Genomic DNA, 18,066 nt, shown 5'->3' with positions numbered 1-18,066 from the left:
AGATGTATGTCTCTCTTATAGTAGGAAAAAAAACTTATAAAATTCTTTACAAAAAATACACAAGATTCTATGAGGAAAACTCCAAAATGTACTCAGAGAAAAATAATAATTTGAGTAAGTGAATGAAGCTACCATCTTCCTGAACAAGAAAACTCCGTATTCTAACAATCAGATTTAACAAAATTCCAGTTAAATCTCAATTCAAATTTTGGGACAGAATTTTACCTAATGATTCTAAACTTACCTCATTGTTAGAATGAGTGACAAACAAGGTGAGCTTTGGGCAGTAGTTAGCAGACTTGATTGCATTAAGAGCCAGGTCTTGAAGAATAAAAATGTTCACCTGCCACATTTTTCCTTCTCTCTCTCTCTCTCTTTTTTTAAAGATTTTGTTTTTAAGTGATCTTGATACCCAAAGTGGGGCTGGAACTTAAAATCCTGAGATCAAGAGTCTCTTGTCTATGGACTGATCTAGCCAGGCACCCCCAGATTTTTCTCTTTCAACATGAAAATAGTTATATTGATTCCATGAAAAAAAAAAAAAACAAAAAACCTCTTACTCTGTCTACTCTATTAAAGAATGCCAATAAGAAAATAAGTGTTTCTTTTTAGTCCTTTTTTTTTTTTTTCTTTTTAGTCCTTATTACTTATCTTATTACCTTATTGCTATCTGGGGATATTGAAGAATTAGGGATTTTTTTTTTATTCCTACATTTCTGAGTTCGCCAAGTGACATATAAAATCTCTTTTTTCACACTTGGAAAAAACCTTGCGAGGTAGGTTTTATTTATTATCAGCTTTACTTTTTTTTTTTTTTAAGATTTTATTTATTTATTTGAGAGAGAGAGAGCACAAACAGGAGGAGTGGCAGAGGGAGAAGAAGAAGCAGACTCCCAGCAGGGAGCCCCACACTGGGCTGGATCCCAGGACCCTGGGATCATGAGTTGAGCCGAAGGCAGAGGCTTAACGGACTGAGCCACCCAGATGCCCCTATCAGCTCTATAGAGAAAAAAACAGATTACTTACCCAAGAAAACTTGACAAAGCCAAAGAGTGAGTCAGTGGCAAAGGCCAGAGTTAGTCCACTCCATTGACTATAACATTCCCTGTGAATCTAATGAGCCAGATCCCGTGCCAGGTAACAGGGACGCAGACCTCACATACCTGGGTCCTTCCTGACCCGGGTTCCTCCTACCTCCTACCTCTTCTGGTAAGGGCAAGGTGAGCCCCATGCAACAACCTGAGCACCTTGCTCCCTTGGTGAAGGACGTTCTTTTCCACCAGGTCCTGGTCTTTCCCAGCTGAGGCAAATCCTTGTTGTCCTAGAGACTTCTTTCCCCCTTGTAACAGATAGAATGTTTTTTAATGATTCCTGGCTTGTGTTTCCTCACGATAAGCTGGTTTCTGTTTCCTGAACCCTTTCCACTCTGGGGGCAAGGGGTCACCTCCGGAAGAAAGAGGATATGGTGAAGGGGAATGTTCTGTCAGACAGGAAGGGGAGGGGCAAAGTCTGCCCTTCTTCTTACGGTCATTGCAGACCAGAGTGGAGCTGGAGGTATGAGAGTGCCAGGTTAGGTGGGTTCCGATGTTCTTTTTGGGGTCCAAGACAAGGTCACACAGTATGATTGGGACAGAGAATGGAGTATGTTTTCCTAAACCGCTGTTGATTCTCAAGAAGTGGTACCACACCCTCCTGCAGGTGAGTTTCATGGATTGGGGAAGATGCAGAAGGGGTTGACTTGAGGACTGGGAGCCTTGTGGGTCCCAAAGGGGCAAAAGTGGGGGGACCCGGCAGCAGAGGCTTGGGTGTACCAACTGGGCAAGTGCACAGTTCGAGGGTGAGGTATAGCTCAGAGGAGGTGACTGTAGGAGAGAGAGCCCGCTGGACACTTGACCAAGCCCTAAACTACTCTAGCAGCAAACTTATACCAAACACACATGGGACCTTGCCTCTAAGGCCAACAGCCGCCTGGACAGTGCACCATCTAAGCACCTTTTATTTGAAAGACATCAAGAAGATACATAAATCCTGCCCATCTTCCCAGGGCAAAGAAGAAAGTGTGGATGAGACAACATTTACGAGATGGAGTATTTTATCTAAAGGCATTTACTCAACCAAATAATTTTTTATCAGACCTAACGGGAAGCTGAACTTTGGACCAGTTGCTTATACTGAAACAAACCTGCATAAATGGGAAAAAATAGAAATAATGTGAAGAAACGAAATCAAGCTTTCCTCTTGATAACTGAGAAATGAAGAGGGTGGAATAGAGGAGGGATATCTGCTTGCAAATGAGCAATCAAAGGGAACAAACTTGAAATTGTTTTGGCACATTTGAATTGTATAATTGTACAACCTTGCTGCATTCTATATCCTCCATGTTGTAGGAACTGAAAGGTTGCATTTAAAATCAAGTGGGCCTTTGGGAGCCATGGATTTCAGAATGATTATCACTATCTCTAAAGAAATGAATTACAGCAAAATAGCAGTTACCATTGTGGCTACTGACAGATTTCTTCTGCGTATGCAATTTAATACAAATTGTGTTTTGGGGAGGGACATCTGGGTGGCTCAGTTGGTTGAGCATCTGATTTTTTATCTCAGCTTGGGTCTTGATCTCAGGGTTGTGATTTCAGGCTCCACCTGGGCATGGACACTACTTTAAAAAAAATTGAGGGGGAAAGGGAGTGCTCAAAAGGAAAAAATAAATAAATAAATAAAGCTACTGCATCAGGATAACTGACCATAGCTTTCCGGGCTAATCTATAAAAATATGTCTATGTCGTCCTCAGTCAATATTTAAGCAAATTAAATGAACTCTTTTGAGACTGTATTCTTCTCTATTCTAGACAATAAACCTTTGTGTTTTTATAATAGTCTAGAATTTACCTTTTCTATCTGATGCAAAAAGTTAATCTTGTGACACGGGGGGAGATGTACTACTATCTCCATTTTTCAAGTTTAGAAAATGTCCCTTGGCGTTGAGATTCCATATTGAATAATCCATAACTTGGGACAGTATCCCCACGTTTGCCCCCACATCTTTACATTTTATGGATCCTATCAGATATTATAACAGTGCCCATGGAAAACAACCCCACGTTGGTGTTACATGGGTCTAAGATTCTAACCCAACTGAGAATCCTTTTGGAGGAAGCCTGTGTGCGGTGTTTTAATCTTCTAAAACCGATTAGAGCAAAAGGGAAAGAAACCTGTCCTAAAGCACCTAAACATAGAAACTTCTTTTGTATCCCAGGTGTGGCTTCCACAGACCAACCTGTGATGCTGTATTGGTCTGACAGAACCTTCACTTCAATGATGTCTGTCTGAAATGTCTCCAGATGATTTCTGTACTGTGAGATAAAGCCAAACTGTGGAAACAAACAAACAAACAAACAAAATGTCCTAGGATTGCTTATGGCTGTAGAGCCATCAAGCAGGTAAGAGAAATAATGTGCAAACCCAGGCCTTCTGATCTTTAGTCCAGTGTTTATTTCATAGCACCAGTGATTTCCAGGGCGTTATTTCTGGAACCTTCTTCCTCCCAATACACGAGACAGGATAGGATCGACTACCCTGATTCAAGTGGGAATAAGGTGGAATCCTGGCCACTCCTTCCTAGTCCCTGGAGCACCTCCATGGAGGTGTCTCTGCAGCACCCCAGGACTCCACTGAAAACCACTGCCCTGTGCCACGCTACTCCCAAACCACTTCAACCTCCCCCATTTCCAGCTATAATTACATGGTGTTAAGAACAGAGAGCCTGACATCAGCTTGTGAGACAAGTAATTTTGGGCACAGAGTAAATCACAAAAATGACAGTATGGTGAGAAGAAACATGCCAACTGAATTTAAAGATATAGACATGGTTTAATTGCTCCTCTTACAATATACCATCATTACTGTCTGCTCAAGTGCTTTGGGGCAATTGATTGCTGAGATATTGTGACTTTCCATGATGCAAACCTTCAACTGCCCATTCAGAACTGAGATACATGAGGAGGAGTCTCCTATAGCAAACATCCATTACCCATTAAGGCTGTGTGCCCCACATCTGAATGAGAAAGCGGTGGTGGTCAGGAGAGGAAATTCTGCAGTGGCAAGACCGCCAGCAGACCACTCTGAGCTGGTTTTCCTTCAGTCTGGCCGCATGTGAACTCTGTACAGCAGTCCAAAGGATGATGCCAATGAGGAGAGGGCCTTTTGTCAGAAACTCTGTCCTAATCCAGCCATTTTTAAAGCTCCCTCACAAGAAAGGAGAGACTTGGGGCTCTTCACACATTCTGGTAACCCCACGCCTGAACAAAAGAGTTTTGTAAAGGAACTCTTTGTAGGAGGACTCTGTCCCACCTTGTGTATAACCTCTGCAAACATACTTTTTAAGGTTTTCATCATTGGAACACGTTCTGTAAGTTGGAAAAAAAAAAAAAGAAGAAGAAGAATTGTAGAGAAGGGTTAATAACGAAAAGCAGTCCCCACTCCCAAGAGGGAAAATTATTTTTAACTCTTCTAGTCACTTCTGTTTTTATTCTTATGGTGATTGCCTCATGTCTTTAAATAATATGCTAGCATTGCTATTTCTTGATGTAGTTTTTTCTGAAATTAACTGTTGAGTCCGTACTATGAAAGATGAAAATTTAGCTTTGCTCTACCTCTTCCCCAGCCTCTTTCCCAATAGATTTGTGTTCTTTTTTTTTTTTTTTTTTTAAGTTTTTATTTTAGTTCCAGTTAGTTAACATACAGGGTTATATTAGTTTCAGGTGTAGAATCTAGTGATTCAGCAATTCTGTACATCACCTGTTGCTCATCATGACAAGTCACTCCTTAGTCTCCATCACCTGTTTTACCCTCTCCCTATTGCCCACCCCTCTGGTAACCATCAGTTTGTTCTCTGTAATTAAGAGCCTGTTTCTGAGTTCATCTCTCTCTTTCTCTTTGCTTATTTGTTTTCTTTCTTTCTTTTTTTAAGATTTTATTTATATATCAGAGAGAGAGAGTGAGAGAGAAAAGGAGGGAGCAGGGGAGAGGGAGGGAGAATCAGACTCCCCACTGAGCAGAGTCCGAAGTGTGGTCAATCTTGAGCCCAAGGCAGGTGCTTGACCAACTGAGCCTCCCAAGTGTCCATTTGTTTTGTTTCTTAAATTCCGCATATGAGTAAAATCATATGGCATTTGTCTTTCTCTGACTGACTTATTTCGCTTAGTATAAGACACTCTAGCTCCATCCGTGTTGTTACAAATGGCAAGATTTTGTTGCTTTTCAAAGATTTTATTCATTTATTTTAGAGAGAAAGAGCAAGAGCGAATGGGGGGAGGGGCAGAGGGAGAGAGAAAATCTGAAGCAGATTCTGCATGGAGCATGGAGCCTAACACAGGGCTCAGTCTCAAAGCCCTGAGATCATGTCCTGAGCCAAAATAATGAGTTGTACACTTAACCTGACTGAGCCACCAGGTGCCCCATTTTATTCCTTTTTTTTTTAAACGACTGACTAATATTCCATTGTACACATATACCACTTCTTTATCCATTTCTCAGTTCATGGAAACTTGGGCTGCTTCCAATTTATGTTATTTTGAGCTCTTCTCTTGGTTACAGTTACAATTTTAAATAAACACCTTCATTTCTTGTTCTGTCAACTATTGACTTTATCTCTTTTCCCTCCTATTTTCTTTTACCTCTCTTTTTTATTTTTAGAGGTTTTTTTAGCCTGACATCCGGAAGAGGGATTTTTTTTTTAGTATTTTATTTATTTACTTCACAGACAAGAGATCACAAGCAGGCAGAGAGGCAGGCAGAGAGAGAGAGGAGGAAGCAGGCTCCCTGCTGAGCAAAGAGCCCGACGGGGTGCCCAATCCTAGGACCCCAGGCTCACAACCCGAGGCTTCAACCCACTGAGCCACCCAGGCACCCCTCACCTCTCCTCTTGATTTCTATCACTCAGTCTGTCATCCTTCTGTTGTCAATGGCAATGACCTTTACATTCTGCTATGAAACTGAAGTTGACCCTTGAACAATACAGATTTGAACAGTCCAGGTCCACTTATATGTGGATTTAAAAAAAAATAAAGACAATACAGTACTACAAATGTGTTTTCTTTCCTTATTATTTTATTAACAACATTTTCTTTTCTATAGCTTGATTGTAAGAATATAGTATATAATATATAATCCACTGTTTATATTATTGGTGAAGTTTCCAGGTAACAATAGGCTGTTAGTAGTTAAGTTCTGGGGGAATCAAAATTTATTCAGGGATTTTTGACTATGTAGGGATTTGCATCCCTACGCCTTATATTGTTCAAGAATCAACTATCTAACTAAATCTTTAGATTAATTCTAAGAATTGAAAATCAGGGGCACCTGGGTGACTGTCATTAAGTGTCTGCCTTTGGCTCAGGCGATGGATGATCCCAGGGTCCTAGGATCCTCATTGGACTCCCTGCTCAGTGGGAAGGCTGCTCCCTCTCCCACTCCCCCTGCTTGTGTTCCCTCTCTCTCTCTGTTAAATAAATAAATTAATAAAATCTAATAAAAATAAATAAATTAATAAAATCTTTTAAAAAAAGAAAAAGAATTGAAAGTTAATTAACTATGTTTATTATAATAATGGCACATGCTGTTGGTTGCCTACCTAGCATCTACCCTAACCTCATTTAACAAAATCTAACAAGACCCTGAGTTTTTCAGGTATTACCCTCAACCACGTAGCCAAAATTTTCTGGGCCAGACAAAGGATTCCAGATGGGCTGGATTTCCTCATATTTGGGTCTGCATCAGAATGACCTAGGAGGCTTATTAAAACAGACTGCTGAGCTACATTCACAGATATTCTGACTCTATAGATCTGGGATGAGGTCGAAGAGTTTGCATTTCCAGCAAGCTTCTAGGTTAATGCTCATTTTGCTAGTTTGGGGTCTATGTGAAGTATGGCCATTGCAGTAACTGGGGTATTGCTCTGGCTGCTTTAATAGTGATCAGAATAAATGGACAGAATTTACTTCTCTATCACATAAAATTCAAAACTAGAAGTGTAAGAGGATTAGCTTGGTGAAAATACCTTGTATCCCAAGTTTCCTTCTATCTCTTGCTTTGTTATCTCCTTAGAAATTGCCCTCATCTTATTTTTAAAGCTGACTCACTACTACCAAACCTTCATACTAGCAAAAGGGAAAATGTGAGGCAGTGGAGAGCATATAACTTTTTTTTTAAGATTTTATTTTGTAAATATTTTATTTATTTATTTTTGCAAGAGAGAGTGAATGGGAGCATGAGTGTGGGGGAGGGGCAGAGGGAGAAGCAGACTCGGCTCAATCCCAGAACCCTGGGTTCATGCCCTGAGGTGAAGGCAGACTTAACTGACTGAGCCATCCAGGCACCCTATGATTATTTTATTTTTAAGTAATCTCCACACCCAATGTGGGACTCAAACTCACAACCCTGAGATCAACAGTTTCATGCTCCACTGACTGAGCCAGCTAGGTGACCCCATACTACTTCTTTTATTTATTTATTAATTATTTATTTTTCTTTAAAAATAATTTATTAGTTTTTGATCACAGAATGCAGGGGGAAGCACAAAGGAAGCCCTTGGCTTCCCAGCCTATGCATCTGGAACCACCTCTATACAAAATCAGTCTTGGCCATACTAATTCTTTTAAAGGAATAATCCAGAAATTGCCCACATCTCCAATCATATCCTATTGGCCAGAATTTAGTCACATGGTTACACTAGGAACAAGGGAAGCTGGGAAATGTAGTTCCTAGGTTGGTGATTATGTGTCCAGATAAAATTCAAGGTAGTTCTGTTATCGAAAGGGAGGAAGAAGAGAATGGATATCAAGTGGCAATTAGCAACCTGGGCATTCTGGTTCCATTCTCCTTTCCAGCAATTCTTTAAAGGAACACATGACACACCTTTAGCCAGTGAGACAGGAAAAGATGTCTGCTGAGGGTTTCTGAGAAAGTATCCTTTTCTCCAGGAGAGACATAGTATCTTCTTTGGGGTTCTATCATGTTGGATATGAACCTTAAAAAAGAACAAAAGAATAGCGGAAAGGCGCCTGGCTGGCTTGGTCAGAAGAGCATGTGACTCTTGATCTTGGGACTGTAGGTTGCAGCCCCATGTTAGATAGAGAGATTACTTAAAAATAAAGTCTTAAAAAAAAAAGCAGAGCAGCTGGTTTCTTAATACTATAAGAAGAGCTAGCCTGTAGACAAAGCTTACAAAGTAAGGCTGGCAGGGAGAAAATGGAAAGAACTTATGTGCTTAATGAAGACCCAGAACCACTGAGTTAAACAGTAACCCTGAAGCTTCCCTACCTGTAGTGCCCTTGTTATGTCAGATAATAAGTTCCCTATTCTTTAAGCCACATTGGCTTTTTTCCTGTAGTTTGCAGCCAAATCATCCAAATGAATAAAGTGGCTTTCTAATTGTTTTTCTTTCTTTCTAGTTTTGCACTGTAGGCCTTTTTATATGGGCCTAAAATCTCAAAGTTAGTACGAGAGAGTAAACACCCTCCCTTTTTTCTTCTAGCCTCTTACTTGCTGGCTAGGTCTGCTGCATAGCTGTCACCCTGAGACTTCCCTGAACTACTTTCCTCATTGGAAACCACCATTTCTTGCATGGCGGTGCTTTTCCTTGGTTTATTCCTTTGTCTTGCTGAGGCATACCGCCAAGTAATTTCCTAGGAAAAGATATGTGGGAAGTGAATTTTCAGAGTCCTTGCGTGTTGGGATCTGTAGGCAGATTGGCTTCCTTCTCAGGTATGGCCTCTCCATGCAGCCTTCAGACTGGAATTGCCTCCACTATGTTTTTTCTCTCTTTACCACTTTCTTCTTTGTCTTTTGGGAATTTATTGAAAGATTTAGATCACTGATGGCGCTTTTCTCATCTCTTGATTGCTCCTCAATTATACCTCTTTATTTCTTTATTGTCATTTTAATGAGGTCTTAGGAAGAAGATCACATAAATATGTCATTCCTCCATCTTGAACCAGAAGTTTTATCCCCTTTTAATAAGACTATTAAATAATTCAGACTTTGAAACTGAGTCATTAGATTGGATACTTTACATTTCAGTACTCTGTGAAAGAACATCTTACTATTTCTGAAAAAACAATTTTTTGTTTTATCTTGAAAACATTCAAGATAAAGTTAAATGAACAAACTGTATTTGCTTGGGAATTTTCACCCTCTCGCTTTCCTGAATGTTCTTCAAACTACAATCAGGAACTAGAGTTTCTACTGTCTGTTTTCCATTAGTTATGAAAAATTCTTTTTTTTTTTTTTTATCATTAACGCCAAAAATCTGACTAAGCATCCAGGCCAATAGAAATTTACGCTTCCAAAAGAAGTTTGGGGGTTGTTTTTCTAATAATTTTTCAATAATTCAGTTGAAATTCAGTAATTTTTTTCAATAATTAAATTGAAAAGAAAGAAAAGAGTTCTTAATTTCCATAACCATATGAAGTAAACATAAAAATCCCATGTCAACAGGTACAATGGAAAGAGCATGTAAACAATAACATCAAAATGGCTGAAGGTTAATGGACCACTTAAATATGCTCGGATGTAATGAATGCAAATTAGCCTTTCTTGAGAGCCTACTCTGCGCCTTGTAACTTTCATATATGTGATAATTAATGCCCTCAATCTTGTAAGGATCTTATTTCTATCATATTGCTAAGGAAACAGACTGAAGTAATTACCTTGAGTGAAGTTACTGACAGGAAGGAATTGGCTGGGTTGGGGTTCAGTTCCACTTTTACTGAGCCCCAAAGCTTCTGCATTTTGCACCTCTTCATCATTCCACAAGATAGGTGGGTGCATCCTTTCCTATCTATATTTATTTCCTTGTGCCTCTGTAACAAAGTGCCACAGCTGGGAGACTTTAAGCAACAGAAGTTCATTGTTGCAGCTTTGGAGTTTAGAAGCCGTAAATACAAGGTATTGGCAGGGTCATGATCTCTGTTCCATGCCTTTCTTTTAGCTTCTGTAGTCATAAGTGATCCGTGGTGTTCCTGGGCTTACAGCTGCCTCACTCGTCTTTTCCTCTGTGGTCACATGGCATTCTCTCTGTGTGTGTTTGTCACACATAGTCATCTTCGTCGTCTTCTTTTTTTTTTTTTTTTAAGATTTTATTTTTATTTTTTTGCCAGAGAGAGAGTACAAGCAGGGCGAGTGTCAGGAAGAGGGAAAAGCAGGCTTCCGATGAGCAGAAAGCCCAATGTGTAGCTCAATACCAGGACCCTGAAATCATGACCCGAGCTGAAGGCAGATGCCCAACAGACTGAGCCACCCAAGTGCCCCATCACATGGTCATCTTCTTATAAGGATATCAGTCATAATGGATTAGCACCCAGCCTCCCACCCTAGGTCAAGTCTGACCTCATCTCAGCTAATTGTATTTTTAATGACCCTATTTCCAAAGAAGATCACATTCTTTTTTTTTTTTTTTTTTAAGATTATGTTTGTTTATTTGTCAGAGAGAGAGAGCACGCACAAGCAGGCAGAGTGGCAGGAAGAGGCAGAGAGAGAAGCAGGCTCCCTGCCGAGCAAGGAGCCCGATGTAGGACTTGATCCCAGGGTCCTGGGATCATGACCTGAGCCAAAGGCAGCAGCGTAACCAACTGAGCCACCCAGGTGTCCCAGAAAATCACATTCTTTAAAAAAAAAAAAAAAGTCACATTTTGAGGCCTAGGGAGTTAAGATTTCAACATGTCTTTTTAGACACGGTTTTAACCTGTAACACCATCTAATTTAGGTTTCCTTCTCTATCAGAACTCTATTTCAACCATGTCCTGATGAATAAAAGTATTAGTATTGTTGAGGAAGAGAAGTTTTCTACAACCCTTCAAAATTCTTTTGGCTGGGCTAAAAATTAAGTTGATATGAGACAGATTAACAGAAGCAAGTTGAATTTAATTACCTATATACTTGGGGCTCTATAAGAATATGAGGTCCACAAGCAGTTAGATAAGTGAGGCTTATATTCCTTTCAGAGCTAATGAGAAGAAGGTAGGCACCTGGTACCTGAAAGGAAGAAAGACAATTCACAGGGAGATTAGAAAAAAAAAGACTAAGTGGGGTGCCTGGGTGACTCAGTCAGTTGAGTGTATGACTCTTGGTTTCAGCTCAGGTCATGATCTCAGGGTCATGAACTTGAACCCCATGTTGGGCTTCTCATTCAGCAAGGAATCTGCTTAAGTATTCTCTTCCTCTGCTCCCCCCCCCACCACTCTCTCTCTCTCTCGCTCTCAAATAAATAAATCTTAAAAAAAAAAAAAAAGAGTAGATGGAGTAGATGCTCAGGAAACAAATGTGGATGGGTCACACAAAAACAAATGGAACACAGAACAGAATTTTAACAGACTTTGCTAAGCTCCTCCCTGTCTACCACACCTAGTTTATATCATACTGTAATTATCTATGGCGATAGCTCCTTTCCAGGAACAGGTCCACTAACTAAACTGTTTCAGGCAGTTAGGCAGAAGATCAAAGGGCCTTTGTTTTTTTATTTTTGTTATTTTATTTTGTTTTTTAAATAATCAGTCTAAAATAATCCATATACCAGAGACACACTTTGAGGTGGCATGATTGCTCCCCTACATTAAATAAAAGTTCTAACACAAAATTTGCTCACATAATACCATAAGTACAGTAAAATTATCATTGAAGGAAACTTGGTTTTTAAATCTTAAATCTATATTAGAATCATACTGTTGAAATATTTCAATGGATCATTTTTCTTTGTGTTAAATTTTTTCATACATTCAAATATACACTGGAGGGCACCTGGGTGGCTCAGTTGGTTAAGCTGCCTTCGGCTTAGGTCGTGACCTTGGAGTCCCAGGATGGATTCCCACATTGGGCTCCCAGCTCCATGGGGAGTCTGCTTCTTCCTCTGATCTTCTTCCCTCTCATGCTCTCTTACTCTCTCTCTCAAATAAAGAAATGAAATCTTAAAATAAAATATACACTGGAGTTATATCACATTAGCAGTAATTGAACAACTAATTCCTCAAAAAAAATCTCACTAAAGTGATTTCAGGGTATTAACCAATGTATTGTGATGACAGTTAGGTCTTTTAGAATGTAAAGATTATCCTCAGAGAGTCGACTGCCCTTTTTGTAGACTCTGAAGCATGACTAAGATAAATTTGGAGCTCATTTCAATGCTAAGTCTAATTATTATCACTTAAATATTTATGGTGCTCTTGTTTCATTGCTGTTGGTTCTTCCAGAAACATCTAGCTGCCCATTAAGACTAGATGTACCTGCTGTGTACTAATGTTTTATTTATTTGAATAGAGAGTAGATTGGACCAAACATATAAATAGGAGTATTTCATAAATGTAAAAAAAATAAAGTTGATTTTGGTGATTAAGATCCTTACTGTGTTCTTTATAAAAGGGAATGTGTACAGTCTTTGAATTCCCCTGGCTGGAACAGTGATCGATCGATTGATCGATCGATCTATCCAGACTATAGCATAGGGCCCCTTTCAGGTGTCTAAAATTATCAAGAGGGACGAAATCCTGTTTGCAAAAGGTCACACATTTACATGTGCCTTGCATAAATAATTTTGCTCATGCTGCAGTTCTGTTACTTCTGTGGTTTCATTTCCCTTAACTTACTATCGATCATCAACCCCCATCTTCCAGAGAAACAGGTTTAGTGGGACGCAATGCCATTTTCTGGTTATCCGTATTGTTCTTCTAAGATTCCAGACGTGGGGAAGTTCATTCCTTTAACAAAAGTAACCCAACTTCTCCCTAGACCCTCCAGCTTTTTAGTTTAGGAGTGCGTGTGACTAAGAATATGTCTATTTATACAAAACCTACACATACAGCCTGAAGAACCCACCCTGCTTGTTTGCAAGTCCATTTCCTCTGCAACTATTTCAGAGTATCCTTGGGATAGAGGAGAATTGCTTTTCCTTTCCATACTCCTATTCTGTTCCTCACTTTACCCGTCCCTCCCACCACCCTCTGGGCTTCTTTGTCATTCCTGTCTGCTCTTTCACAGACATTTCTCCACACCCTGTTCCTCTCTCTAATCTCTGCCCCTCTTACACCCTGTGCAGAGCCCTTTCTCATTTTTCCCAAAGGATAATGGCCCTCCTCTGTGTTGTCTGGGCCCACTTGCTCCTTTTAAACTGCCTCATCTCATACCACATTCAGGTAAAGGAAACAGAAATTCCCTAATAATTAAACAAAAACAAAAACAAAAAACTGTGCTCCAAATGAAGACCCTTCTACATTCTTGAGAGGCACATTAATAATGGCATTACATTATCAAACAGCACCTACCGTCCCATCCTAGTCTGAAACACAAGCACCCCGATTACTCAGCAGCCAGCCTTCCCTGAGAACAATGGACAGAAAGGGCACTGGGAAGGTCCCTCCTGGAATAAAATAAAGGTCTCTTTCAAACTTTTATGCAGAATGCAGACACTGCTCCAGGGTTACATCAGCGCTTTAAAATTCTTCCTACTACTGAAATGTGTCAACACTACCTCGTGAAGATATGTTCTGGGTTACGTATTACCATGTTAGTGATGGGAGAGGTCCCAAAGAACGGGGACTTTCCCTGGCCTCCCGACCATCTGTCTCATGGGGACCACTCACTGAAAATAGATTCTCCTCCTGGTTCTGTCACCTGTTAGCTCTGTGTCCTTGGATAAGTCACCTGAGCTCTCAGAACTTTGGTAATCCCACCATCAGAATAGGGAAAATAGTACAAGCCACGGCATGCTTTAGAACTTTGCAGGAAGTGAGAATATAAGAAAGTAAGTACTTATAAAATTGTATGCAAATACCTACTGTTATGATTACTAAATCTTAGTCCATTGTAAGAGAGTCTTGTGATGAACAGATGCCCCAGAGAAAGTAGTTTTTGTGGATTCTGGGATGTTTCTAGAAGTTGGTTGGAAGCTGGAAGGAAAGGAACACATTTGAATATAGTCATTTATAATATCTAAAGTTATTATGCCAGGATTTTGGTGGACAGAGTTATTAAAATAAAATAACAATAAACAATTTTAAAATAAGGTAAAATAATAGTTAAATTCAAAAAGGAAGGCGAAGGAGTAAGCTCTGCAGGAGAGTGTGGTGCATGAAAATAGGAGCTCTAGGCTCCTGGATAGAAGCCAGGTACCCTGGTTGCAAAATGTTCCACTAGCAGCAAGAACTTGATGGAGATACTTAGCCTTTCTTTGCCTCAATTTCTTCATCTATTTAAAAAAAAAAAATGGCCTAACACAAGAAATATTAACCACTGTTATATCTGGATAGCCTAATGATGGTCTACCCCAGATTTAAGGAGACTTTTCTACTTAAGTTCAGAATGCTTAACTGAAACCTTTGAGTTTGAGAATTGTACTTTATGTGTCTGCTAGTGAATGATGTGAACTAACTCCCATCATCCTCCCCTTCTCACTCTACCTTGCAAGGTCCTTCAGTATACATACTTGTATGTTTATGAATTACCATTGCACTGCTATAAAACATCTTAGTTTTTATTCACTCTCTCCTGATTTGTGCACCAGATTTCACGCTATCACTGTGGCTCTCTTTGCCACAGTATTGTACTTGGTTCTTTCGGGGAAGGCGGGGAAGTGAGAAAGAGGTAGAACTGTCTTACAAACTGTGTTTGCATTGAACATTCTCAAATGCTGTGTCACACACATGTGAGCATGTGTGATGTGTGTTTCCTTTTGCATTGTTTACTCAGATCCAGCTGGTGGTCTGCTTTTCTTCCTGGACTTTCTTCCCTGCTTCCATCTGACAACAGTGGTTTCCCAGTTTGTGTGTTTATGGAATTCATTCGTTCCTTATCCACAAAAATCTACCTCCATGACCTCAAAATGTATGTGGGTGTGCCTGTCAGGGACAAACAGTAGAGGCGTTGTGTCTTGGAGCCAACCTATACTCTGTATGAGATCCCAGGACAAGACCATTTACTTTGGGCCAAATGTCATTTACAGATAGAAAAAGCTGGTCCTTTAGTTGAATGATCTCAAAGCTCTCTGGGGTGAGGAAATGGGCAAGGTCGGTAGGCAGTTTCAGGCTGAACCTGTTTGGTTTCTTTTTGCTGCGGCAAGGTGACCACAGCTGAAGATTTTGCTTTCTCTGCTCTGAAGTTTCACAGCTTCCCTGGTGAGCTCCAAGGTGAATGAGGTAACTGTCTCACTTTATGCAAACAGGGGCTGCTTTGTAACCCAGACAGCCGGCCTAGTATTCTAGTGAGACAGGGGCATGTTCTCAAAGAGACAGCTGGACTCGCGAGAGCATCACCTTCCCTGCGCCAGAGTACCTGGTGAGCTTCAGAAGCATAAATCCACCATGTAAAGTGCCAACAAAGGGAGCTAACTCTGTGACTCAGTATTTATAACAGAAAGCAGGAACCTGTGATGTGTTTGTTTGCTCTGGGATCACATGTCTCCCGATCTTTCGCAACAATGATGCTGAGAAGCACAGGCTTTCTTGCTCTCCTTTCTTGTTTCCAGAACTCCATCAACTGGCATTTTCCAGGACACCACCCCTTACCTTCTTTTCTTGGCTTTAGTTTTATTTAGTTTAGTTTAGTTAGTTAGTTATTTAGTTTCATTTATTTTATTTTTTTAAAAGATTTTATTTATTTGACAGGGAATGAGAGAGAGAGACCGGCAGAGGGATAGGGAGAAGCAGGCTCCCCACTGAGCAGGAAGCCCCACATAGAGTTCAATCCCAGGACCCCGGGATCATGAGCTGAGCTGAAGGCAGCCACTTAACAAACTGGGTCACCCAGGTGCCCCTTGTCTATAGTTTGAACTTTATTGTTCCTTTCTTTTCTTAAAAATTATTTTTATTAGCATATATTATTTGCCACAGAGATACAGGTCTGTGAATCATCAATCTTAACATTTCACAGCATTCACTATAGCACATATCCTCCCCAGTGTCCATAGCCCTTCCATCCCCCAGCAGCCCTAAGTTTGTTTTGTGAGATTAAGAGTCTCTTATGGTTTGTCTCCCTCCTGATTCCATCTTGTTTCATTTTTTCCTTCCCTACCCTCCAGACACCCTGCCCTGCCTCTCAAATTCCTTATATCAGAGAGCTCATATAATTGTCTTTCTCTGATTGACTTATTTCACTCAGAATAATACCCTCTAGTTACATCCACGTCATTGCAAATGACAAGATTTCATTTCTTTTGATGGCTGCATAGTATTCCATTGAATATATATATATACCATGTCTTCTATAATCCATTCTTCTGTTGATGGACATGTAGGTTCTTTCCATAGTTTGTTGTGGACATTGCTGCTATAAACATTTGGATGCGCATGCCCCTTCAGATCACTATATTTGTATCTTTGAGGTAAATATCTAGTAGTGCAATTGCTGGGTCATAGGGTAGCTCCATTTTCAACTTTTTGAGGAATTACCATACTGGTTTCCAGAGTGACTGAGCCAGCTTGCATTCCCAACAACAGTGTAGGAGGGGTCCCCTTTCTCTGCATCCTTTCCAACATCTGTCATTTCCTGACTTGTTAATTTTAGCCATTCTGACTGGGTGAGGTGGTATCTCACTGTGGTTTTGATTTGTATTTCCCTGAAGCCGAGTGATGTGGAGCACTTTTTCATGTGTCTGTTGGCCATCTGGATGTCTTTTTTGCAGAAATGTTGTTCATGTCCTCTGCCCATTTCTTGATTAGATTATTTCTTCTTTGAATGTTGAGTTTGAGAAGTTCCTTATAGATTTTTGGATACTAGCCCTTTATCTGATATGTCATTTGCAAATATCTTCTCCCATTCTGTCAGTTGTCTTTTGGTTTTGTTGACTATTTCCTTTGCTGTGCAAAAGCTTTTGATCTTGATGAAGTCCCAGTAGTTCACTTTTGCCCTTGCTTCCATTGCCTTTGGCGACGTTTCTAGGAAGAAGTTGCTGCAGCTGAGGTCGACAAGGTTGCTGCCTGTGTTCTCCTCAAAGATTTTGGTGGATTCCTGTCTTAGATTGATGTCTTTCATACATTTGGAGTCTATTTTTGTGTGTGATGTAAGGAAATGGTCCAGTTTCATTCTTTTGCATGTGGCTGTCCAATACTCCCAATACCATTTTTTGAAGAGACTTTTTTCCATTGGAAATTCTTTCCTGCTTTGTCAAAGATTAGTTAACCATAGAGTTGAGTTTCTATTTCTGGGCTCTCTATTCTGTTCCACTAATCTATGTGTCTGTTTTTGTGCCAGTATCATACTGTCTTGATGATGACAGCTTTGTAATAGAGCTTAAAGTCCGGAATGGTGATGCTACCAACTTTGGCTTTCTTTTTCAACATTCCTCTGGCTATTGGGGGTCTTTTCTGGTTCCATAAAAATTTTAGGATTATTTGTTCCATTTCTTCGAAAAAAATTGATGGTATTTTGATAGGGATTGCACTAAATGTGTAGATTGCTTTAGGTAGCATAGACATTTTCACAATATTTGTTCTTCCAATCTGTGAGCATCAAACATTTTTCCATTTCTTTGTATCTTCCTCAATTTCTTTCATGAGTACTTTCTAGTTTTCTGAGTACAGATTCTTTGCCTCTTTGGTTAGGTTGATTCCTAGATATCTTACGGGTTTGGGTGCAATTGTAAATGGGATCAACTCCTTAATTTCTCTTTCTTCTGTCTTGTTGTTGGTGTATAGAAATGCAACTGATTTCTGTGTGTTGATTTTATATCCTGACACATTACTGAATTCCTTTACAAGTTCTAGCAGTTTTGGAGTGGAGTCTTTTGGATTTTCCACATAAAGTATCATATCATTTGCAAAGAGTGAGAGTTTGCTTTTTCTTTGCTGATTCGGTTGCCTTTAATTTCTTTTTGTTTTCTGATTGCTGAGGCTAGGACTTCTAGTACTATGTTGAATAGCAGTGGTGATAATGGACATCCCTGCCATGTTCCTGACCTTCAGGGAAAAGCTCTCAGTTTTTCCTCATTGAGAATGATATTTGTAGTGGGATTTTCATAGATGGCTTTAATGATATTGAGGTATATACCCTCTATCCCTACATTTTGAAGAGTTTGACCAAGAAAGG

The 18,066-nt window shown here is 39.9% G+C and overlaps 2 long non-coding RNA genes across 3 annotated transcripts in view; one reads left to right on the top strand and one right to left on the bottom strand.

Moving 5' to 3' along the window:
• LOC309848008 overlaps positions 1-1,419 on the bottom strand; it is a 28,398-nt gene extending 26,979 nt beyond the window's left edge. Inside the window, exon 1 of the long non-coding RNA XR_014302784.1 lies at positions 1,027-1,419. This is a non-coding gene — a long non-coding RNA (uncharacterized lncRNA). The remainder of the gene's footprint in view (positions 1-1,026) is intronic.
• The window catches only part of LOC309848006, a 55,020-nt gene that overhangs the window by 8,611 nt on the left and 28,343 nt on the right, over positions 1-18,066 (top strand). For both annotated transcript variants that reach the window (XR_014302781.1, XR_014302782.1), the window contains exon 3: positions 3,257-3,440. This is a non-coding gene — a long non-coding RNA (uncharacterized lncRNA). The remainder of the gene's footprint in view (positions 1-3,256; positions 3,441-18,066) is intronic.

Source organism: Mustela nivalis, assembly GCF_964662115.1.
Source record: "Mustela nivalis genome assembly, chromosome: 14".
NCBI lineage: Eukaryota > Metazoa > Chordata > Mammalia > Carnivora > Mustelidae > Mustela > Mustela nivalis.
Note: the sequence above shows the minus strand (reverse complement) of the source record. Positions and strands in the feature narration are given on the sequence as shown.